Raw genomic sequence first — 26,338 nt, 5'->3', positions numbered from 1 at the left:
TAGAGGTACACAGTTTCTCTGTATAAAAGAAAGAAAACTCGTCCACGTGGTGCCCACCTACACTAAGTACTGCACGAGTGCACCACGAGAGAAGCCGACGGCGGCTGTCTTGCCAACCAGGATGACATCGCGATGCAGTGTGACGTACCCCAGGAAAGGTCTATTGCAGCGCGCTCAACCGCGCGTCGAGCCTATCGATTGTCAGGGACGACGGTGCTTCCTTCCCGTGTGCCGCCGTCAAAGATGCCGACGCACTGCGAAGCCGATACACATAGAGCCGCAGCAGCTCACTTCGCCGCGGTCCGCGTGCACGGTTCTTTTGCACGAAGCGCGGTTGAGAGCCTCTATGTATGAAAGCCTATACGCCTATATATATAGCACTTTAGCTATCAGCTTGGTTGTTGTCGCCACTGACACTGATAACGCGACTTCCTCACGACGAAGGGCCGTTCTCGTCGTTGGTGGAACGAAAGCGTGAGAAGCGTAGCTTGCCGCGCAAGACGGGCTGTGTGGAAACGATGGCTACGATATGGCGCCAGAGTAGCGCGTGTCGTCTGTGTGGAAACAAAGAGCTGCATGAGCGGAGGTCTGCCTGCGACGGTTGCTGCGAGTCACGCCCACGCGTCACCCACGCGCTGCCTCTCGCGATCTCCCGATTAGCGAGGCAGACGCGCCACACTTTTTTCAGTTTGGAACGTGCCGCACGAGACAGGTTGCCCGCGCCAGCCAATACATCGCGAAATGAAAATACGTATAGAGCGGCGCTCAAGTTTCGCATTAGGGTGTATCGTTATCGTCGGTGAATTTTTATTTTCTCTTCCCCAAACTAGCAAACAGTAGCTAAAATGAGAATGAATGGTTTAAAATATAATTGTGTCTTTAAGCTAGACAGCACAAAGTTCCAAAGGCGATTCAACACGCCCATACACCTAGCCACCTTCGCTCGAATGGTATCCACATGATGAGACCAGTGTAAGTTTGATTGAGAAGTAACGCCTAAGAATTAATAACACAGGAAAGATGAAGGAAAGATTCACCGTATTTTAGTTTGCCATCCTAATCGATTTTCTTGTTTATCGGGCGAAAAAGTAAAAACTTTGTCTCTGTATTTATGCTTAGTTTCTTACTTGATACTCACTTGTTAAGTTCGTGCAGCCATGCATTTGACACAGAGTCGAGTTCCTGTATGTTCTCCCAAGAAAATAAAGCACTTGTGTCATCTGCATATAAAAGTCATGGGAATATTGACGATGTCATTAATGTGCAATATAAATAACATATGGCCCGACACAGAACTCTGTGTTACGCCATATTTAATAATGCTTTTATCAGACTCAATACCATGTAGCTAAACTAACTGAGTTCTAGAGAGAAGATAGTTACGTACAAGAGAATGGCGCTACAGCTCTAATACATATACTTCAAATTTACTCAGCAGAATATCGTGCTTGATGGTGTTCAAGGCTTTTTCAACACCCAGATAAATTCCATTTGCGAAATATTCCTTTTAGATGTTTTAATGATGTCGTCTTTATTATCAACTAATGTTTTCTCCATAGACTCGCCTTTTTGAAAACCATATGGCTGATTTGCAATTGAGTTCCTTTATAGCAAAAATTTATTAAAGCGTGTATGTAAATGCGTTCTGCAACCTTTGCCATCAACGACAACACAGATACGGGTCTGTAATTACTAAGCTCATCATATTTACCACCCTTATGAATTAAAGTGACGCGAGCAATTTTCAGTCGACTTGGAGAGATTCCAGATGTCAACATATTAAAAATATGAGTTAAAGGTGAAGCAGTTTCAGATGCAACAGCTTTTACTGGTGAAAGCTTCAGATTTATTCAAGATTCAAGGTAGAAATAATTACATCCTCGTAGGTAGGATTCAGGAACAAAGTGTCCTGTACATCATGGTTTAGATATGTCAAATAACTGCATCCGGCTTGGGCGGTATATGAGGATTCCGTCGCACCAACGTTTATAAAGTAATCATTAAACAATTTCGCTAAGATAATTAGAATATTTTGTTCCACAAGTTTCTCATTCTAACAGCACGCCAGCCGTAGGAATGTTAGACTATTCGCAAAAGTATTTCCATGTTTTCTGACTGTTTTTCATGCAGCTCTCAAAATTACGCTCAAGAAATGTAAATTTCTCTTCAGATCAACATTTAATCGGTTTGTAATTTTTTTAATGCTCCTAGAATTTCTGTGTCACGTGTCCTTAAATACTGGTTGTATAGCCTTTCTTTCTGCTTGATGCACTTACAGAAATCTTTAGTAATGCCTGCTTTCCTGGCTTTTTTGTGCTTAATTCTTGTTAAGGGAAATGCAGTATTATAACAAGATTGTCGTGCAGAAACAAAATTGTCATAAGACCTTGAAGGAACGCGTTTGCCATAGAAATCTACTCAGTTTAAGCTATCGATTAAGGATTCAAAATGACTGATGGTTCTATCGTTATGCATCTCCTACTGTGTTTTGTATCAGGGCAAGGATCCTTAATGACAAATATTGCGAATAATGAGAGATGATCGCTAATGTGTAAGCACAGGACGCCAGTACAGAATGAATTGTGGGGATTTACGTGTCGAAACCACGATTTGATTATGAGGCACGGCGTAGTGGGGAACTCCGGATTCATTTTGACCACCGGGGGATACTTAATGTACCCCAATGCACGGGAAACGGGCGTTTTTGCCTTTCGCGCCCATCGAAATGCGGCCACCGCAGTCGGGATTCGATCCCGCAACCTCGTGCTTGGCAGCGCAACACCATAGACACTACGTCACCGCGGTGGGTATTGTACAGCTGGTAGACATAGATAAGTTAGTAAAACCTAAGTCAATGTATCCGTATGCACAGTCATCTCGGCGGCTTAATAAATTCACGCAACTGTGAGCAAACATAACCTCAAAAAATTGGAACTTTGCTTGGTTGTTGCAGAGTAAATCAACGTTAAGACAGACAGACAGACAGACAGACAGACAGACAGACAGACAGACAGACAGACAGACAGACAGACAGACAGACAGACAGACAGACAGACAGACAGACAGACAGACAGACAGACAGACAGACAGACAGACAGACAGACAGACAGACAGACAGACAGACAGACAGACAGACAGACAGACAGACAGACAGACAGACAGACAGACAGACAGACAGACAGACAGACAGACAGACAGACAGACAGACAGACAGACAGACAGACAGACAGACAGACAGACAGACAGACAGACAGACAGACAGACAGACAGACAGACAGACAGACAGACAGACAGACAGACAGACAGACAGACAGACAGACAGACAGACAGACAGACAGACAGACAGACAGACAGACAGACAGACAGACAGACAGACAGACAGACAGACAGACAGACAGACAGACAGACAGACAGACAGACAGACAGACAGACAGACAGACAGACAGACAGACAGACAGACAGACAGACAGACAGACAGGCAGGCAGACAGACAGACAGACAGACAGACAGACAGACAGACAGACAGACAGACAGACAGACAGACAGACAGACAGGCAGACAGACAGACAGACAGACAGACAGACAGACAGACAGACAGACAGACAGACAGACAGACAGACAGGCAGGCAGACAGGCAGACAGACAGACAGACAGGCAGACAGACAGACAGACAGACAGACAGACAGACAGACAGACAGACAGACAGACAGACAGACAGACAGACAGACAGACAGACAGACAGACAGACAGACAGACAGACAGACAGACAGACAGACAGACAGACAGACAGACAGACAGACAGACAGACAGAAAATGCGGCCAGACAGACATCGAAATGCGGCCACCGCAGTCGGGATTCGATCCCGCAACCTCGTGCTTGGCAGCGCAACACCATAGACACTACGTCACCGCGGTGGGTATTGTACAGCTGGTAGACATAGATAAGTTAGTAAAACCTAAGTCAATGTATCCGTATGCACAGTCATCTCGGCGGCTTAATAAATTCACGCAACTGTGAGCAAACATAACCTCAAAAAATTGGAACTTTGCTTGGTTGTTGCAGAGTAAATCAACGTTAAGACAGACAGACAGACAGACAGACAGACAGACAGACAGACAGACAGACAGACAGACAGACAGACAGACAGACAGACAGACAGACAGACAGACAGACAGACAGACAGACAGACAGACAGACAGACAGACAGACAGACATTTTATTTTGAGTGTGCCTCAACAGCTATTGGCCTAACCGAGCGCACACTAGGTCAGGTACAAACACCATGACACGAACCAGACACATTGCAGAAAAAAAACCATAAAGACACTATAGACAATAAAACAATAATCTAAATATAGCTAATAAAAACAGCAGTTTAGGCAAATATGTCCGTGCTATGAAAGGATGAATTATAGGTGATCTGTAAACGAGTCATGGGACAAATTGCACGCATATCAGGATACAATACATCACAACATTTGGCGGCTTTTGAATGAGGCACCACACGAAATCGCAGTGACGTCAATAACTGGTCACAATCAAAGGAGTCACGCACAATTTTATGAGGGAACTGCATGTCACGCACAATCGGCCAGTCATGAAGAATAGACATACTAAGGTCTGCTAGGATAGTATCGAAGTTATAAAAACGACGGCGACCAATACATACATACATACATAATACATACATATATATATATATATATATATATATATATATATATATATATATATATATATATGTATATCATCCAGTATGCGTACGAACTTACGCTGAACATTTCCGATTCGATTAGAATAGCTAACAGAGGCGTCATTCTAGGCTACTGACGCGAACTCGACAGCACAGTAAAGAATGCGCAGACACTCGTATCGATGAAATTTTCTTGTTAACCTAGCAATAATACCAATATGTCTCAATGCGCTCAAAACAATTGAAGATACATGCAACCACAAATCGAGCTTTGAGTCCACAATAACACCAAGGTTTGGCGTAATAGTTCTGCGGAAACCCGCAAGGTGGAGAGAAGTAATTTATTAAGGGAAAATTAGACATCCACCCATTCGTAGCAATTACTACAAAGGAAACCCGTAGGGTTCTTCGAAAGAAAAGCCTCGCAGTTGAAGAAAAATTCGTCCTCGTGCGGGACTCGAACCCGGGACTCGAACCCGGCACCACCACCTTTTCGGGGCAGCCGCTCTACCATGTGAGCTAACCAGGCGGCTGGCAGATGGCAGAGCGAAGTCGAATTTGCCAACAACTCGAAGCAAAGGCAAGAGTTTGACGTAATGGTTCTGCGGAAACCCGCAAGGTGGAGAGAAGTAATTTATTAAGAGAAAATGAGACATTGACATCCATCTGCCTCGGGCGCCATCATGGAATTGGCACGAAGAAGTGAGCCATTTTTTGCTATCTGCGAAAGATAAAATGTCATCGACAAAGTTTAAAAAGTTACAAATTACACCTTGAGAGGCACGGTAAAGTTAAACAATCATAATGTCACGACATAAAACAGTGACTGTTTCAATATCGTCGCACATGCAAGTGTAATCTTCAAGCCGTTCGAAATGGTAGCGCTGTCGCACGCAAATAGAGACACCGCTACCACGTCTTCCTGAGCTATATACAGAAGCATGTCTATAATCAGAAAGATTGTACACATCTGCGCAATCCAAGTATACCACGTTTCTGAGAATGTAATCGAAGCAGCTATCAAACTGAGATGCGTATGCTTCAGTTTCAGTACGTTTGTTCCGCAGAGTTCTCTCATTCATGCGAAATAGTTAAAAATGCGTTTGCTAGAAAGTTCGCCAGTTTCGACCAAATTTTAGAGGAATCAGTGGTGTGATAGTTAGCCATCGTTTCTAAATAATGTAACCGCACTCAGCAAACGACTACTAGACGATTTTGTTCAGGTCGACTTCCGTAGCAATCCTGACAGCACGTGACTGTCCTTACGCGCAAAAATTCGTCCTTCCGAGCTCCAAACGAAACGGTGGGCGCTTTCTTTTGCTTTTTTGCTTCGCCAGCCAGAGCAAATGCTTTTTAGAGCCGTCAAATTGTCAAAGAATTGCATACCTGGCAGTTTCATTTTGAGCTCCTTTCTTTGAACCATTTAGTTTCTTACTGTTTTAGGCGAAAACCTGAGAATGACACGTGGTTTGCCTTGTTTAGAAGGAAGGCAGTGCAGCCCTTCAACAGCAGCTTCTGAAAGCTCTGGTTCACTAAGAGAGTGGGCTATTTTAATTATTTTTGCCATCAAATTTTCATTCTCATTAGGCATGAGGCCATGGATTTCAACACTTTGTAGGTGGCTTTATTGCGCCAGCTCGCAAATTTGTTGGCGTAGTTTGCCGACATTTACCTCTCCGTGCGACGTCTTGACAGCGTCTATACTTAATGTCGCCACACACACACACACACACACAACACACACACGCGCGCGCGCGCGCGCGCGCGCACACACACACACACATATATATATATATATATATATATATATATATATATATATATATATATATATATATATATATATATATATGACCACATAAAGCGAACTGACAATGAAGCCAAGGAAAGCATAGGGGAAATTAGGTGTCGTTGAAATTGAAATGCAGAAAATAATGAAGAAAAAGGAAATGAAAGTGGCCGAAAAGATAACTTGTCGCCGGTGGGAGCCGAAGCCACAACCTCTGCATGACGCGTGCATTGCGCTTGGACTTTACACGGAACATCCCGGCGACGGCAGAAATGCGCCAGGAGTGTCCATGTAAGCGCTATCGCAATAATAAAGTTCAAAGTACAAAAGTATAGGCTACCTTCAATGCTGTTCCGAATTACAACACTGCTAGAGTCGAGCCTCTCCAACTGCTCAAGCCGTGTACGCGGGCATATATACGTATATGTGCCGTTGGGCGACTTTTCAGAGCTGCCAAGCTTGCTCTTGTCACGCGGCTCAAACGCTTCGCACTGTCGGCGCTTGGCGCCGGCGCGCGTGACCGACGTTTCCGCCTGTGTTTATCTCGGGCCGCGCGCACATGTCGTAGTATAGTCCGCCTGATTGCCCGGTGGCAGTCGACTCGGCACGACTCGGCGGCATTTCCCAGCCCATTTATGGCCGCCGTCTTTTTTTCGCGCCATTAAAGTCCGGATGGAGACGAAGGGTGCCCTCGCGCCTCGACACGTCGGCCGTGAGTAGCGCAGGTGCACTCCGCAGCGGACACGTTGCAGCTGGTGTTTATCTTCTTATGCACACTTGTTTACCAAGCACCGACAGGCGTAACACGCACGTACGTATGTACCTAAACTGCGCGCCCGCGGTGCAGTGAATGCCGTTACGTATAATCATCATTCTAGTGACTCAGAGAATTCGTCACGCGTTCCAGGATCCACCCAGGTTATCGCGCGCTCGTTAATTGGCCCCTGAATGCCGTTTTGAGTGACCGACTGAAGCCTCTGCTGGAGCAGCCCAAGTGGGAGAGAATTCCACGACACAGTGTTTTGTTTAAACTGTAGTGATAACGTGCTGCTCGATTCTTGATCATTTTGCATTATTCGTAGTTATTCTTGGTTACGCATATTTCCATAGCAAGCTAGTTACATCGCTGAAGTTCGCGGAAAGGAAATTTGGCGGTTTGCAACCGCGTTCTTAATAGCGATCGCCTCGTGTTGCGCTCAGTGCTTATATTCGAAACTGTCGAATAACGCATCGAATGGTGCGTTCCGTGTTATTCGATTGGCTTCTCTGGCCGAGTAATGGCTGTCCGAAACTGCTAAGACGTTTTTTTTTTAATAGGTCTTGAATAATTAACATTGACTAGCGAATTGTCCAAAAGCGAACTTGAAACAGAGAGGCCTTACTTAACTATTTGCCAAACCGCGAAGACGGGGAACTAATTTATGCCGATAACATATAGCTCCCAGTCCTGTAAACACACTTTAGGGGATTGTAATTCCTCGCTTATAGCCCAAATTTGCAGATCAGAATGGAATCGCTATCATTTTTGTTGACGAGTTGAACCAAATCTGAATTGAGTCTGGCATCGATCAAGATCTGGCTACAGAAAAAAGGTCGCTGTTTCCGTGCCTCAGTACGCGCGTTGCTTTTATTGCTAGTTCCTGCGCTGCTCGTCAGAAAGAAAAACAGGACAAGAGAAAGACCACCTTTAATCTAGAACACAGCAGAACTCAGCTGCTGCTTCTAAATTAATTGAGCACATTGTAGCTGGCTGCATTAGTGGCTTCTTGAACGAGCATAACATTTTATCACCTTTCCAACATGGCTTCAGAAAGGGGCTCTAGATGGTCACCCAATTAAGCACAGTCATTCACTATTTTGCTCCTGTTCTTGCCAAGTCTGGCCAAGTAGACGTAATATGTTTGGACTTTCGAAAGGCTTTCTATGTAGTTCCTCACGAAAAATAAATTGTCCAAGTAGAATTCCTTGGTCTTCCTAGCTTCCTCATATCCTGGGTTTCTGCTTATTTAACGGGTCGAAGCCAGTGCGCAATAATTGATGGACAACAGTCTGTTCCTCTTCGGGTGACCTCTGGCGTTCCTCAAGAAAATGTGCTTGGCCCACTACCTTTCCTTATATTTTTTAGCGACATAATTGACGTAATGGACGCCTCCATTAATATTCGCCTGTTTTCCGACGATTGTATTATGTTTAACGACATTAATAAAGCTAATAATCAACTAGCACTTAATTTAACCTTGAACGGTATTTCTGAGTGGAGCAATAAATGGTGGAAGAAACTCAACTCTGATAAATTTGTGCTCCTACGTATAACTAACAAAAACATACCACTCAGGTTTTATTACTCCAGTAGCCCAGACCACTTGACTGAAATTAATGCATACAAGTATCTCGGAATTACAATTACTAGCAACCTAAACTGGAATAGGTATATTACCAACACTGCTTCTTCTGCTTTTAGAAAACTATGTCTACTACGCCATAAGCTTAAAGATGCATCCCCTGAAATGAAGTTATGAGCATATACGACCTTTATTCGACCAAAGCTGGAATACACTTGCATTATTTGGGATCCATTTACTAAATCTAACCTAGTGCCCTTGAGAGCATACAGATAAGAGCCAATTTTTTTATTCTCTTTTTCCAAATACGAACGTACAATGTCTGTAGCCGAGTTGTTGCGCCCCAATATATTTCACACCAGTAAACGATTGCGATGACGATGACATCATTGATGCGTTGTCTTCTTCCCCCACTCCCGGCGTCCAGGATGCGCCGTCAGACACGGCGTGCACAGTTGGGTAGACGCGAGAAAACGTCAGAATCGTGGCGCCAGTCCTCGAACTCATGCGCGAAGCGATCAAACTCCCAGGAGCCGAAGGCCGTGTGGTGTCCTAAACAAACAGTGGTTTGCGAGTGAACCTGTCAGTGAGGTGCGCGGGATAACTGCTGTCTAGCTAAACGTCGCTCCCGTGTCTACACCGTGAGACAAACATTTCCTCGGCGCCTCGGATCCAAGTCCCTTGAGTGGATACACTTCTTACAATTTCTTAGAGCCTCAAGCGGCTCTAAAGAATTTCACACGCCGATCATCATCATCATCATCATCATCATCCTCATCATCATCATCATCATCATCATCCTGTTTTATGTCCACTGCAGGACGAAGGCCTCTTCCTGCGATCTCCAATTACCCCTGTCCTGCGCCAACCGATTCCAACTATCGCCCAACCAACCGACCGAAAAAGTAATGCTCCCAGCGCATCCGGCCGGCCTCACGCGGTTCAAACTGCCTGTGTCGAGACCAGAACCACACACATTCCAATGTTACACGCCAGAACACTGGTGCGGAAGTCAGCCGCGGGATGTGATTGTTTGTCGCCCGTTTAAGTAATCGGTGCGACTTCAAGTTGTGAATCTGTTCACACCCACCCGCTTGCTGCGCGTGAGGAGAATACCTGCGGCTGTATCAGGAAAGTGCGCCGCAGAAGAGGGTTCGAGGTGCCTCGTCAAGCGCGATCGGTAGCGTGGCGCCGGTGGTTTTGCCCGAGCTCTGCGGCAGTCAGAAGTGCCAGCTGCGTGTTCATTCTACTTGCGTGGAAGATCCAGCTCTGTGTGAGCCGTCGACGGCCATTACTCAAGTGGCGTCGGTGGGCAGCGCGCTCGTCGAGACCAAAGCCCAGATGACCCTCGCCGCGCTTTCCGGTTTGCTTCACTACCACTCGGGGTGGTGTACTTACAACGCCCTTCAGATTAATAAGCCGTAAGCTTTCTTTGGATCCTAGCTTATGCCTCACTCTTTCTGCATCGAGGAAGACCCGTCATTTTTACTCTCTCACTGTCTCTACTTACCTTGCCAGGACAACCCTCCAAGCATTCCTTTTTTCCCAGAACTATAGAAAAATGGAATGCCATACCTTTCCATTATCTTCACTCTGCAGAATCACTTGAAACGCGCGTTCTCAGTAGTTCGTTCTAGATATAGCTGTCTTGTGCTTTTTGTTTCCTTTCTTGTATTCCCTCTTTCCCGTCCCCCATAGTAGGGTAACCAACCAGACGTATTTCTGGTTAACATCTCTTCCTTCCCTCTTTATTTCCTCCTCCTCCTCTTTTCCTTTCTTGCAATGTTATATTAGCGTTCTAGCATTTCGTACGCACATTTACCAGCGTACCTTGCCCCTCCTGCTTGGACCACAAGGGATGCAATATGATGTAAATAAATAAAATGAAATATTTGGTTCTGTGGAAGCGTGCGATCCGTAAGCCACAGAACACGAGTTTTTTGTGGCAAACGTTGATAAGTTTGACAGCCTACAATCTGTTGCAAAGTGTACTCGTTTAGGTCTTACCTTACACCGTGACAACTACGTACGCATGGATAGCTATCATCAAAATATGTAAAAAAAAAACATTTTTTATTCAAAGTACACTTGCACATTTGGTTTGGTATTGTTATGAGGGCAGTAACTCGTTCTTGAACGTTGGTTTCCAAGCTTATGTTTGTAACTGTTGAGGCTAATAATGTTTTATGTATAACATGCCAGACCAGGTTGCATCTCCCATCGAGTTGGTGAGAATATGGCATTGCCTCCGTGTTGGACCGGCTGTTGAAGAATTCTTGTACACGTGTGAACACGCGTGGATTTCGCTCTTAGTAACATGACAGCTCTCGGTTGGTGCCCTGGCGTTGATTAACACTTTACCGGCCGCGATAGCGCTGCGGCTGTGGCGTTGCACGAGGTCGCGGGTTCGATCCCGGTCACATTCCGATGGGGGCGGAGTGCAAAAACACTCGTGCACCGTGCGCTGCCTGCACGTTATAAATGTCCACGTGGTCAAAATTAATCTGGTGTCCCCCATGACGACATATCTCATAATCAGATCGAGGTTTTTTGCACGCGAAAACCCAGAATTCCATTCATGAGTACTTTAGGTTACTTAAATTGCTACCCTGCCTTTATTAGTGAAACTGAACTTCTGATTGTTGTTTTCCTATGGAAGGTTGTGGCCAAGTACTGCACCAGGGTGGCCAATCCTGCTCCGGTGAGGGTGTGCGCGTTACCGGTTCTGGTCACCGGGATCAGGCCGCACTTCAGGCCTGTTTATGCAATTTTATCAACACGCGGATTTTTTTTTTAATCCGGTGGAAAATTGCGCGGCACCGGGATTCGAACCACGGTCCTCTTGCACGCGAGGCGGATGCTCCACCTCAACGCCACCGCTGCACGATGATGATAACTAACTTCATCTCGCGCATGTAGGTTCGAAGCAGGCCAAATTTACATCTGCTTCTCCCACTGACCTCATGGCAGAATTTCATCATCATCAGCCTGGCTACGCCCACTGCAGGGCAAAGGCCTCTCCCATACTTCTCCAACTACCCCGGTCATGTGCTAATTGTGGCCATGTTGTCCCTGCAAACTTCCCTAATCTCATCCGCCCACCTAACTTTCTTCCACCCCTTGCTACGCTTCCCGTCTCTAAGAACCCAGTCCGTAACCCTTAATGACCATCGGTTATCTTCCCTCCTCATTACATGTCCTGCCCATGCCCATTTCTTGATTTCAACTAAGATGTCATTAACTCGCGTTTGTTCCCTCACCCAATCTGCCCTCTTCTTATCTCTTAACGTTACACCCATCATTCTTCTTTCCATAGCTCGTTGCGTCGTCCTCAATTTAAGTGGAACCCTTTTCGTAAGCCTCCAGGTTTCTGCCCCGTACGTGAGTACTAGTAAGACACAGCTGTTATACACTTTTCTCTTGAATGATAATGGCAACCTGCTGTTCGTGATCTTATAATGCCTGCCAAACACACCCCAGCCCATTCTCATTCTTTTGATTATTTCAGTGTCATGATCCGGATCCGCAGTCACTATCTACCTTAAGTAGTTGTATTCCCTTACTACTTCCAGTGCCTCGCTACCTATCGTAAACTGCTGTTCTCTTCCTAGACTGTTAAGCATTACTTTAGTTTTATGCAGATTAATTTTTAGACCCACCCTTCTGCTTTGCCTCTCCAGGTCAGTGAGCATGGATTGCAATTGGTCCCCTGAGTTACTAAGCAAGGCAATATCATCAGCTAATCACAAGTTACTAAAGTATTCTCCATTAACTCGTATCCCCAATTCTTCCCAATCCAGGTCTCCGAATACCTCCTGTAAACACGCTGTCAATAGCACTGGAGAGATCGTATCTCCCTGCCTGACGCTCTTCCTTAGTGGGATCTTGTTGTTCGTTCTGGAGGACTACGGTGGCTATGGAGCTGCTATAGATATATTTCAGCATTTTTACATACGGCTCGTGTACACCCTGATTCCGTAATGCCTGCATGACTGCTGAGGTTTCGACTGAATCAAACGCTTTCTCGTAATCAATGAAAGCTATACATAAGGGTTGGTTATATTTCGCACATTTCTCTATCACCTGATTGATAGTGTGAATATGGTCGATTGTTGAGTAGCCTTTACGAAATCCTGCCTGGTCCTTTGGTTGACAGAAGTCTAAGGTGTTCCTGATTCTATTTGCGATTACCTCAGTAAGTACTTTGTAGGCAACGGACAGTAAGCTGACAGTTCTATAATTTTTCAAGTCTTTGGCGTCCCCTTTCTTATGGATTAAGATTATGTTGGCGTTCTTCCAAGATTCTGGACGACCCCCACCTGTGGTCTGTTATGTTGTGCATATAGTGGTGGTCTTAATACGATGTTTAGATAAAATATAGCTTCTATCATTATGTTGGATTAATAGTTATGTGCTGTGTTGTGGCACGCAGCTTTGATATATATATACCTATGCGGTCATTCTTAGAAACATGTCGCGTATAGTATCCCGATCATTGTATTGTGCGATGAGTTGTTCCGCTTTGTCGTTTGTTCCTTTCTGTACAGTGCAGTTTATTAAATGCAACGTAATGTTCCTGTCATGATGCTTATGGGCCCGTATTTGATGGTGCTATAAATCACTCAACTGTGTGCACCGGCAATGCAGTCCTCGTTTTTTTAAAACTCGTATACGTGTTTACACTTTTAGATGCGAAGCGGTCTAATTATTTCTTGACAATGGAAGTGTCGGTTGTTAAAAAAGGGGGAGCAAAAGAGGAAGAAAAGCACCTCACTAATATAATTGGGTAGCTTATGCCACTACACAGGTGCCTCTATGGTTCGTAAACTAATTTCCTGTGCCATTCGCATGCAATACCTCCTTGGGGTAGTAAATGCAACAACCAGCTCCGTTCGGCGTCGTTGTAACCGCCCTTAGTTTATTTTGTGACAAGCAGTTACTAGATTTTGGCGAGTAACTGAGGCCACCTTTTTTTTCTAAGAGTAGGTTTGTTCGATTAAAATGAAAGGTGCACGGTACCACAAACGAGAAGGTGCAGGTGGTGTCAGTTAAAGTGTGCCGGGCTGCACCCAGTCACTGCAAGGTTCAAGGGTGCACCGCATCTTGCCTCGCACCCCGTTCAATCGAGGACGGGGGTGCAGGGTGCACCGCTCGGGGAATCGAAGGCCTAGGTGCAGAAGGTGTAGAGAAGCTTGGATGAATCGAATAAACCTAGTGTAGAAACATACATTCCAAGATATCTGTCCAAATCTTGGAAAATACAGAGCTCACGAGATTGCGGTAGCGCATGTGTGTACACTGTCCAAGTATGACTCATATAAGCAAAGTAAAAGTTGTTTGGTTCAAAGCTAACGGTGGAAAATCGACCTACTTTCAAATATCGTAAAGCAACAAGACGTACGAAAGGTTTTGCGGCATCACGCAGCAGACGATGGTCGCGCCACGGACTTGAGGCACGGCGAGTATGCCGACAACACTGGAGAATGCAGCCCGTGGTTTCCGCGCTTCCACAAAGGATAGGCGGTCGGATAGGACGCAGTACAAGTGCTGCATGTGAATTGTACATAGCGCTCAATGGCGCTGTGTGTACGGCCACCTGATGGCTCTGGGCAACGGCGACTGTTGCAAGCTTCGAATCGGGAAGCCGGAGACTTATCCGAAGGGCTTGAGTTTGTATGCTTTGTATTTCGCGGATCTCGGATGTGCATGTGTTTGGCACTTTTTCCCCCGTGAAACTTTCAACCTCGACACAAAAGCGGCAACGTCTTATTGAAGAACGTCTCAGCCATTGTCGAATGTGTTTGAGCGTTCTGAGATCCCTGCAGGCGGCCACGGCTGATAGCACGGAGGATGTGAGCAAACTATCGCTGCCACATTTATTCGTGCCCTTAATTCTCTCGAGTTCTGGGAACACCGAATGACTTGTGGATGCAACTATGCCAGCGTGGCCATTGTCCTCGGCATGATTTCATGGCATAAGGTCTTTGCTGCCGCCTATTCGTGGCACAGGCTATTTCGCCTGCAGCGTTCTCTCGGAAAACGCACGCTGAGCAGGGCTTCTACGCATCTGAGCATGGCATAAGCTGCAGAGGATTTTTTTTTTTTGCAAAAATGCTTCACGACGCTGTTGACCTGCAGGTGCCCCTTACCCACACGTACAAGGCTGCACAGCATTGACCACGCAGTTTGCTGTTACGCAAGCGTTTCATCGAACAGTCGCTGCCAGTGAATCGCAACCACTCGGCCCTGGCAGCAGAAGGTAGACGACATGTTTGCCTCGAGACAGGGCAATAGCACGGCCTGAAATGAGAAGCATCATCTGAAGTCGGTGTCAAGGACTGCTCGATGTTACCGACTGCACGAGAAATGCGCAAACCCCATGGCTCATTAAGTATCCTTGTGGTAAAACCCTTCTCGCGCTCTTTCCCCGTTGCTGGCCGTATACATGCAGTTTGTGGGGCACGCCTTCTTTGCCGATCCAAGCACGACGTCCCAATTTCGACCCCGTCGTTCACGCGATTAAGATACAGGGTGCAATGCACTTGGAAAAAACAAGTGAAAATGCGATCCGCGCACTGTGGGGTGTAAGAAAAAGAAATGACATCTTGACCGCGCTAGCTTTGTTGTTCACCGCCCCCCCCTTTTTTTTTTGTACCTGGATTTGGGCGGGCCTTTTTCATGCATGACCGAACTTTGAGTCATCATGACATATGGTGAGCTGTGAACCTCCTTATCGTCGTGCAGAATTCGCCTCCCTTTGGAAAGATCTCTTCTGCTATGCGTGGGTTGCTGTGGCGGAGAGATTGAGGTAGAAAGTGTCTCGGCTACTCCATTACTCTCCTCATATTACAGCAAAACATAAAAGCATAAATTAATCAAGATCGAAACTGTGGCAAGAACTGTGCATCAAAGCCTCAAAGTGACACAGATGAATCAGTAGCTGATTACTTCTGTGTATTGTGTATTTGTGTATTGCGCACGTACAGTATACATCAAGCTGCAATATTTTCTCGGTACGAGAATCAAATTAAGATGCAGTGCGGGTGCGTCGCAGCCACAGCATTCACCCTAGAAGTTTGTTACACTATATTTCCAAGCAAGTCCGCCTATAGGCTCGCCTGTTACGAGCACCAAATGCTTGAGAACAGGCACTGCGGAGACAGGCCTAGTGGCCCCTTTCTCTGCCGATCTGTTCAGAGTCGTTTTGTCGTGCTTCGAGGCATTTGAACATAGCTGCGCAACGTGTGTGTTGTGTGTTGTGTCGCGTTGTGTGTTTTCTTGACAGCGCACAAGAATCCTAAGCGCGCACACCGTGCCCCCGAATTTCCTGAAACGTGGAGCAAGATCATGCTGTCAAGGTTCTTTCTAAGCTTATAGGGATTATTTTGCACTTTTTGTCACTGTCTTTGTCAAGTGCCTTTGTCGAGTGCCCTTGTCAAGGCCTTTCGAAGCGCAGCAACTTGGCGTACTTGCTCGATGCACTACGTTAGAACAGTATTTAAACGAGGCGAAGGGTTCACATTAAAGTGAACGCTCAACGAGAACAAAATTGTACAAACGAGAGGAGACTCAGCCAGCGTTTCGACAAGAAGAAATCGTCCGAGACAAAGGGAGTTGTCCTGACGAAGGCCCATGTCGAAACGTTCGCTCCGGCCTGAAGCTTCCCTCGTTGACCTGGTGTTAGAATGGTGGAATACAGCGGAATCGACCAGCTCCCGTCTAGGCTTGTATGTGTTACAGAGAAAAAGTAACCGATTTACAATTGCAATCGCTTATTTGAAAAAAAAAAAATGTCATTGATTGCAGTTACCTATTACTGCCCCACGAAAGTAATTGAGCAGTTACTAAAATGTAATCGATTACATTAACGTTACTTTCGCCCCTACTTTTATTAACATTGCAGAAGCACAGCAAGTAGATCGAGCTGGCCTGGCTCTTTTAAAGCGTGCTCTGCAGCCCTTCACACATTTTCTATAAGCAATAATAATTGCTTTTCAAATTTTTCTTCTATAATCTTCCCCCGTTTTCTTGGTGAAGACATCTGCAGCGACACTGGAAACTCGCTCGATAGAAGGGCTGTGTTGTGCCGTACGAACGCTTTTCTCACAAGATTGTGTGTGGTTACCCAATTCCGCCGTGCTCGGGTCCGGGTCTTCTATCAAAGGCAATGGTTCATTGTTGATGGGGCTAGGGGAAGACGTTGCCAATAAGGCCAGTGAAAAACTGAAACAACGTCCATAGGTGATTCCTTGGCATGAATGTCCGAATTGGCCATCGCTATATAGCCACATAGAAGTGCCGTTTCAATTTGTCGGGCAACTGACATATGGGGGACCTTCACCCGGGCCCTTCACTCGTTGACCATTTAGATTTTAACGATTAACTGTAACGGACGCCAGCAAACGTTCACGTTCCTTGAAAAGGTCGCCATATCTGTAATGTAATTTAATATAGAGCTGCATACTATTCAGCCCTAGTAATTCCGTTCGTGTGTTGCAATTGCAAAAAGAAGTATATATGAATCACGTATGGTGTCAAACAGAAACATGTGCACAGGGTGTCCCAGCTAACTTTAGCCAGTTTAAAAATAGGCGAAATAGCTGGACAGAACCAAGGTAATGATGTTTGCCGTCGCTTGGAGATACCCAAATTATTTTTTATTCTCCGCCTAATTAGATAATTAGTCCTAATCAATTAATGAACTTCTCAATCATTATAATAAGATGAAAATTGTCAATGAGAAAATTGAAGAGCAACATAAGAAACTCCCGATACAGCTTTCTGCTGCTCAATAAGTGCTACGTAAAAGTGTTTTTCCGAGCGTGGAACAAGCCCGCGAATACACGCAAAGTGCCTCGAGCGGCCAGTCGCTGTCTTTCTTTCTCTCCTCTCTTCGTCACCTTTCCTTGTCGTTCCTCTACTTGCTTTCTCTCTCCAGATCTCTTGGTCAAAGCTTGCTACAGCACTAACGGTATACGGCGATATGCCGAATAAACGCACGCCTGTTTTTTTGCATTGCTTGATCGGATGAGCGTAAATACATAAAATTTAACGCGTGCTTTGAATGTTTACCACGTCGTAATATATATAGCAGAAACCTCCCCTCCCCCCCTTCTACTTTTTTTTTAGTTGACAATAGTGGTGTTTGGTTCGCCTGTCGTCAGGCACCGGGTTGTTCTAAATAAATGACGAATACAACGACATCCTCCCCTCTACAATTCCCTTAAATAGAATGCGGTATTCTCAGTGGCGTAGCTAGGTCGTCTAGCACCCGGGGCCCATAGGTCTTCTGTCACCTCCCCCCCCCCCGGGTGTAGCCGGCGGAAAGACGGGTGTGTTCAGACGTATATGACACCCCACTGACCCCTTGCACCCGGGGCCCACGGCCCCCCGGCCCCCCCTGTTGCTACGCCACTGGGTATTCTGTAATAACTATGCAATAAATGCGTTGCCACAGGTTTTCTTGGAGGCGTGCTGCAGAGTTGAGTAAGAGCTGCTTAAGCTTTTGGTGCCTCTTCCTCAGGCGTCACTCCTTCTCGTATTTTGTCTTGTGACTTTCAGCGCACGGTACTTCTGTGTAGCGGAACGTAAGGCTTTAGGAGTGACCTCCACCATTTTTTCTTATTTTGTTGAAGTGTATACGGATCCACCGGGGTTGCTTAGCGTCTGCGGTGTTGCGCTGCTATGCACGAGATCGCGGTATCGAATCCCGGCACCGGCGGCCGCATTTCGATGGGGGCCAAATGCAAAAAAACGCTTGTTTGTACCGCGTATTGGGTACACGTTGAATATGCCCGTTGAAATTAATCCGGAGTCCCCCACTATGCGGTGCCTTATAATCAGATGATGAATCTGGCACGTAAAACCGCAGAATTTAATTAACTTGAAGTGTACGTGTTATTACTAACCTCTTACCATGGTGTTAAACGCGTGCTGGACCAGAAAAGGCTCCACTGTTTGTTTGTTCAGATGACCAGAGACGGTATATCCAAAACAACTGTTCTTGTTTTACTTCTCGTTGTTTGAATAAACGAACAATCCACAAAATGATGTAAGTATAGCAGTGAATAACGGAAAGGAGCGTACATTTCCGGCGTAATGAGATGCAACCATCAGGGTGGAATTCTAAGACACTGCTAACTTCACAGTAACAAATGGCTTTAGTAAAGGGTGCGAAAGTATGTGACGCTGATATATGTCTAGACAATGCTAGCCTTGTGAGCGTACCAATTCATCCCAATGTTCGTCACTGTATAATTCTTGTTTTTCTTCCCCTTGGCTACTGGTTGCCTTTTTTAGTGAATTGCCCCGCCCCCTTCTATGCGATACCCGCAATTGAGGGAATTTAAGGGTACCATGAATAAATAAATTTGCAAACCACTATTCAGATCATCTGCATTCAGTTGTAGAAATGCCCTGAAGTCGCATGGTGCCTTCCACAGCCACCTGGCTTGTCGGCTCGGCGCTAACGGCCGCTCATCCTAATTCTGACGCGGTGCTAGAGGTCCTAGACAATTATTCTTCTGCTTCAATTTTTGTAGTGCACTATGTAGCCTGCTTCAATTTTTAAACTCACCCGCCACGGTTGCTTATTGGCTATGGTGTTGGGCTGCATTCTAATGATCTCAATAAAAACCGATTCTGATTCTGATTCTGATTCTGCAGAGCACGAGGTCACGGGATCAAATTATGCCAGAAAGCACCCTATCTCAAAAAAAAAGGAAGAAAAAGAAAAAAAAAGTCACTGCCACGGCGGTTGCATTTCGATGGGGGCGAAATTTCGAAAACACCCGTGTACTTAGATTTAGGTGCACGTTAAAGAACCCCAGGTGGTTCAAATTTCCGGAGTCCCCCATACGGCGTGCCTCATAATCAGATCGTGGTTTTGTCATATAAAAACCCCATAATTTAATAATAACAATTTTTAAACTACACTTACCTTCGGAATCGGCCCACCTTTTTAGACTGCCCTACTCACGGGGACATCCCACGCTTTTTAGACTGCACTACCCACGGGAACGGCCCACACTTTCAGGCTGCACTTGCTCGCGACTGGCCCACGAAAAAGGCTGAAAATCAATAAAATGAATACGGGAAATCGCGGTTACTCGCTAAGAAAGACATTACCTTTAAATGCAAACAGCAAAATGTTCCAATCCACCCTTTCTATTGGCAGAAATCGAACATCGCGTTGGAGCAATGGAACACATTGTAAGTGACCTTTCCTTGTACCCGGGTAGGTCAACATTGTGCAAAAGCAAGGAGCTCAGTCTTTGCTCCCCTGTGGCTCTGGTAACCTAATGTCTTTACTCGGCATTATACACAAGGTCCGGATGAACAGAAAAAAAAAATATCTTTCTCCTCTTCCTTTTTGGCTCTTCACAACTATATCTATGCCATCAGTGCTCTTAATTTTGCCCTTAAAAGGGACGACTGATCGTTTCCTGCAAAATCACTCAAGCACAATCATACAAGTAGTAACGCTTTTTTAAACCTTTCGCTGGGGCCCCTTGAAAGTTGATTGCTGGCAGGGCTCGGCGGTTCATTGTCAGCGAGGCTCAAGTCCCTCTCCAGCTCGGTTTCTTCCGGCGTCAAGGAAATAGACTTGTCTCTCACCTGCTAGCTGCTTCTTGAATGTCTTCGTTTCTCTGTCATGCCCTTCTTTGCCACGAATCCTTGGCGGTTCGTTTATGCCGCAGCATACGTGCTTACATGCCGTAATTGTGTTTTAAGATTCATTTAGGAGAACGTTATGAATATGTAAGAGTAAATAGGTAGTTCATCATCATCATCATCAGCAGCAGCAGCAGCAGCATTATAATCATCATCATCAGCCTGTTTTACGTCCACTGCAGGAAGAAGGCCTCTCCCTGCGATCTCCAATTACCCCTGTCCTGCGCCAACCGATTCCAACAAGCGCCCGCGAATTTCCTCATTTCATCGCTCCACCTAGTCTTCTGTCGTCCTCGATTGCGTTTCCCTTCTCTTGGTACCCATTCTGTAACCCTAATCGTCCAACGGTTATCTAACCTGCGCATTACATGACCTGCCCAGCTCCATTTTTTTCTCTTGATGTCAATTAGAATATCGTCTATACCCGTTTGCCCTCTGATCCAAACCACTCTTTCTGTCTCTTAACGTCATGCCCACCAATCTTCGTTCCATCGCTCTTTGCGCGGTCATTAACTTGTTCTCATGCTTCTTTGTCATTCTCCAAGTCTCTGCCCCATATGTCAGCACTGGTAAAATGCAGTGATTGTACACCTTCCTTTTCAATGATAATGGTAAGCTTCCAGACAGGAGCTGGCAATGTCTGCCGTATGCGATCCAACCCATTTTTATTCTTCTGTGAATTCCCTTGTCATGATCAGGGTTTCCTGTGACTAATTGACCAAGTTAAACGTACTCTCCTTCACAGACTCTAGAGGACGACTGGCGATCCTGAACTCTTGTTGCTTTGCCCGGCTATTTGTCATTATCTTTGTCTTATGCATATTAATCTTCAATCCCACTCTTACACTCTCTCTGTTAAGGTCCTCAATCATTTGTTGTAACTCGTCTGCATTGTTGCTGAATAGGACAATGCCATCGGCAAACCGAAGGTTGCTGAGATATTCGCCATCGATCTGTACTCCTAAGCCTTCCCAGTTTAATAGCTTGAATACTTCTTCCAAGCACGCAGTGAATAGCATTGGAGAGATTGTGTCCCCCTGTCTAACCCCTTTCTTTATAGTTATCTTCCTGCTTTTCTTGTGTAGAATTAAGGTAGCTGTAGAACCTCTGTAGATATTTTCCAAGGTATTTACGTAAGCGTTCTGTACTCCTTGATTACGTAATGCCGCTATGACTGTTGGTATCTCTACTGAATCAAATGCCTTTTCGTAATCTATGAAAGCCATATAGAGAGGCTTATTATACTCTGTGGATTTCTCGATCACCTGATTAATGACATGGATGTGATCCATCGTAGAGTATCCCTTCCTGGAGCCAGCCTGTTCCCTTGGTTGACTTAAGTCCAGTGTTGCCCTTATTCTATTGGAGATTATTTTGGTAAATATTTTATATAATACTAGGAGTAAGGTAATGGGCCTATAATTTTTCAATTCTTTAACGTCGCCATTTTTGTGGATTAGTATAATGTTTGCATTCTTCCAATTTTCTGGGACCCTTGCAGTCGATAGACACTTCGTATAAAGAGCCGCCAGTTTTCCAAGCATTATGTCTCCTCCATGTTTAATTAAACCGACTGTTATTCCATCTTCTCCTGCCGCTGTTCCTCGTTTCATTTCTTGCAGGGCCCTTCTGATTACAGAGGGTAAATCTGCGATTAAAACCATGACAAAAGCACGCAGCGAAATTAGAGTCAAATGAGACAGCGTCACACTCCTCCCTCCGTCGTGCTGTCCCATTCCGGCCAAGGGTACGGCATAGTGCACAAGTTTTCACGAGGAATAGTTTTTCATTATAGTTGTGAGCACAGTGGTAGAAAACACTCCAGCAATGCGCGTCTTGCATTTTTCTTTATTTTCCTTCATCGGAACATTTGCCTACTGTTTTTCCTTCGGGATGGTAACAAGAAAAAACCGCTAGTAACTTAGCGTTTGCAGTTAAAAAAGTGCAATTTTTCCTTCACCCGCACTTCTTTCTACACGATGAAGCAGTCAAAGATTATGACTGAAACTATATGTTCTTACGTTAGCACTATCTGTTATGGGTTTCCTCAGCTGCGCAGCTGAGGCAGACTTAAAAATGTTTGAACTGTCCCGCTCCACCAACCGTCCCGCTTTTGTCGCCTCTCCCCTATTGAGTATCGTAAGGCAACGAAATACTCAACAAGTTTAGACGGATTTTTTGTACCGCAAAATGACCTAAACAAGCGAAGCTATACTGAAATTCAAGATATCGCACTGCTAAAGAACCTGCGCTGAGATTTCGACTCAAAATTTATTGTGATTTCAGTCTTTTTCAGAAAAAAACAACGTTTTCCCGCCAAACGAATGAAAATTTGTTTAAAGAATATTTTAACAGTCTAAGCTGATTTACTGTATTGCTCATTAGTATCCCTTTAAAGCGCCAGGATGACACCTATTCCAGACAGCAACCGTGGCTGTGAGTGATCTAGTCTTCAAAATATGTAGTAAATTTATCGTAAAATGTTCCGGGGACAACACACGACCGCGATTATCCCTAAGAAGGCGCCAGGAACATTTGCGTCAAACTACCGTTCACAGTGCCATGATTATGAATCTCGGGGCGGTCGCGGGCTATTGTGAGCTCCCCTATATCGGTGAGTCGGCGGTCGCTAATATTCGACTGCATCGAGATGGGTGGTCGCGGTCGAAAAAGCAATGGGCATTCATATACATAGACGGCACACGTCACCGTGTGTGCAGAGCGCAGCGACTCTGCTTAGTGCCAAGCGTACTCGGCACGGCTCAGCAGCGCAACCGCCGGGACGTCCGACGGGGTGACCCTGCGCGAGCGGGCCCGGACCGCCGGGCCCAGGCAGGCCGGGGCACGGCAACGGCACGTGCCTCGTCCTGCCCCGCGAGTTCTGGGTCCTGGCAGGCCTACCGTGGGCGAGGTCGTGCCACGGCCGGCCAGGACCCAGGCCTGCGAGGCCTGTCCGTCTAAGCCGAGCTGAGGTCGGAGCGGTGCTTTTATAGCCGTCGCCGCCGCCGCCGCGCCACGTGACATGGCAGCGTCATCACCGGCAGGATAGCATGCGTCGAAGGTGGCGTTGGCAGAGGACGCGTCCGGAGAGGGGAGCGCGCCGGCGAGGTCGTGCTCGCCTGTGCGCGCTATCCTGGAGGGCCGCCGGCTTGCGAGTCGGCAAACCTAGACACTGCGGCCACGACGGCGAAAATAGCCTCGCCATGGCGAAAAAAAAACAAACATTAGGGGATCGGTGAACGCGGACCACGCCGCTGGCTCAGTTTTTCTAACTTCTCCGATGAACCGTTTTCGCACGGTTATTGTTGCCCTTCGTGTGCCCCTGTGCTGCATGCATTAATTATTTCCATCATACTTTCTATGTACAGCGCCATGGTGTGAGTGCCTCGAAAGCAGGACCGCAGTTTGATAATTTCAATCTTTCTCACGCACGAACCATTGGAATAATATCCGTTTCTGACAGTTTCTCGGTCATGCTGCCTATCATGTCAAGTTCACGCGCTGTGCAAGCGCCATGTTTCCGAACTAATTGTTGTTGTGACCGTGGGCTGCAGTCTGGCTTTCAAGTATTTTGCTTCATTTGTTGTCAAGGGAGGTTGCAGCTGTCTCATCGTTTTAAGCATCGATGACATTTAACGGTTTTCTGAGTAAATTTCGAGGACGCGAGATCTGCCGTACCAAGACCCTCGTCTCGCAACACCAAGAACCGTGGGCGCTTTTTACAGACCCCGTGACCCAACGTGGTTGCTCACTGGCTATGGTGTCGCGGGATCGAATCCCGGCCACGGCGGCCGCGTTTCAATGGGGGCGAAATGCGAAAACACCGGTGCACTTGGATTTAGGTGCACGTTAAAGAACCCCAGGTGGTCGAAATTTCCGGAGTCCTCCACTACGGCGTCATAATCAGAAAGTGGTTTTGGCACGTAAAAGCCCCATAATTTATCTTACAGACCCCGTGGCAGCCGTGCCGCATGTAGCACTAAATGAACAGTCGATCCAAAGAGAGACGTCGGGAACACATCGCTTCCGATCCTGCGCGCGTAAGGCTGCGCAGAAGTGGGTCGCGAGTACGAGCTTAGCCTGGCACGGCCGCAGGGTTGGAGCCCACGCTATATCGACCAGGAAATGTGCCTTCAAGCACACAGGGCTTAGAGAAGGAGACTCCTGTGAAACGCCAAGGGCCGCGCCAGAGACGCCGCGTCAAAGGCTTCGCTTGGCTGATGCCGTGTCAGCGCAGGAATCGGCACGACTGCCGAACGGGGGTTTCTCGTTTACCCGTTCTATTCGTCCCGGATGCGGCGCACGCCGAAACGAAAGCTGGCGTTCGCAACGTTTTTCCACTGATATCACAGTATCACGCACGCATGTAACAGCGTTCCGCGATCAGCCCCTGCAAGGCGTCTGCTGTGCTTGCGCCGTGGCTATTGCGCATGCGCGTCTGGCACCTCGTGAGCAGATTCCGAATGAAGATTAGGAACACGGCAAGCTGCTGAACTTGCGTGCGTTGTCAGTATAATGGGACAGTTTTAGAATAGCGTTTGCAACCAAACGTGAATGCATTACGTACGTAGAGAAATAGCGTCGTCCTCATGCATGCTTCGAACATTACTAGAGAGTTTTAGAATAGGGGCCCCAATAGTTTGTGGCCCCAAAGAGCTTTGCGGGTGTTAGCGTTGGAGCACGCAGGAGTGAAGAGTTTTAGAATAGGGCTTTGCGTTTGCGGATAGCGTCTTGCGCTGACAGCGCCACTACGGCGTCAAAGAAAAGCTGCTAGAAATAATTAAATAAAATATACCATTTTATGATAGGAATAGTAATTTTGACTTGCGTGTATTACAACCTCTAAATTACAATTTAGAGGTTATTCTGTAAGGGACCGATCTCTATCGAAATTCTCGACTGCGATTGGCTCTCTCGCGTATTTTGAGCAAAGAAGCCAATCACGACCGAGAAATGCGATCCGGATCGGGCTTGATCGCGATCAAAAGTGCGCCGTGTGACACCCTTATAATATTACGGACGCTAAGAAATAGCGTTGTCGAACATGGCGGCCCTCATGGCTCCCGCTTCAGCGTTAATTCTCGTGATGGCTACGCTCTCACTCTCGCTGATCGCCAGTAACTATTGTAATGAGCTTTCGCTTTCTCTAAACTCACCTGAAACGTTAGTTATGAGGGCATAGCGCATCTATTTTCTGAAATCGTTCGGCGATTCTGGCACCCGTAGGCCTAACGAGACGCGTCCGCATAGCAACAGCAGGATGGTTGCTAGTGGATCGTCTTGGCTTGGATACTTTGGCAGGAGGCACCAGGTGGCGCCCTGTTTTATAACGTCTTCATTACGTTTGCGTTTCCGTACGGTAAACTAAAAGACTTGAAAGGACGCGCACCGTAACGTTCCGCATTGTTTACGTTTAACGTACGTAAGGCGACAAACGCTATTCTAAAACTGTGTTACGACTGCGTCTTGTTATATATAGGCGGTGGCTTCACATGCATCAACTACATTAACGGTCCAGCAGTAAACCAGGGCGCTATTCTTGAGCGATCGTTTTCGGGGATACGGTCAGTTTCGCGAGATTTCGCGTGATCCGGCACCGGACGAAGTACACGACCGACGGGACCAGTGCCAAGTCACGCGAAATGTCGCACAAGTTGCCATCCCCGAAAACGATCACGCGAGAATACCATGTAACATCCTGATATAGTAGACACCATGGCTTTCCAATTGCTCTCATCAGAGTCGACACTTGCACCTTGGCGGATGCGTTGGGACAGATACACAAATGTAGGACATCCTGGAAATTTCTTCACAGCGCTTAAAAATGAATCGTTTGGGAA

General features: G+C 46.3%; 1 protein-coding gene and 1 long non-coding RNA gene across 5 annotated transcripts in view; one reads left to right on the top strand and one right to left on the bottom strand.

The window, feature by feature from the left end:
* Positions 1 to 26,338, top strand: part of LOC126546133 (guanylate kinase) — a 218,800-nt gene that overhangs the window by 120,183 nt on the left and 72,279 nt on the right. The window lies entirely within an intron of this gene.
* Positions 1 to 26,338, bottom strand: part of LOC126543837 (uncharacterized) — a 29,673-nt gene that overhangs the window by 1,723 nt on the left and 1,612 nt on the right. Inside the window, exons 1-2 of one of the 2 annotated variants that reach the window (XR_008608433.1) lie at positions 19,765 to 20,153; positions 1,139 to 1,220 (exon numbers count right to left, since the gene is read on the bottom strand). This is a non-coding gene — a long non-coding RNA (uncharacterized lncRNA). Of the gene's footprint in view, positions 1 to 1,138; positions 1,221 to 19,764; positions 20,154 to 26,338 lie in introns of those variants that run through there. The other variant, XR_011892443.1, reaches the window with a different exon arrangement.

Source organism: Dermacentor andersoni, chromosome 1 (assembly GCF_023375885.2).
Source record: "Dermacentor andersoni chromosome 1, qqDerAnde1_hic_scaffold, whole genome shotgun sequence".
Taxonomy (NCBI): domain Eukaryota; kingdom Metazoa; phylum Arthropoda; class Arachnida; order Ixodida; family Ixodidae; genus Dermacentor; species Dermacentor andersoni.
Note: the sequence above shows the minus strand (reverse complement) of the source record. Positions and strands in the feature narration are given on the sequence as shown.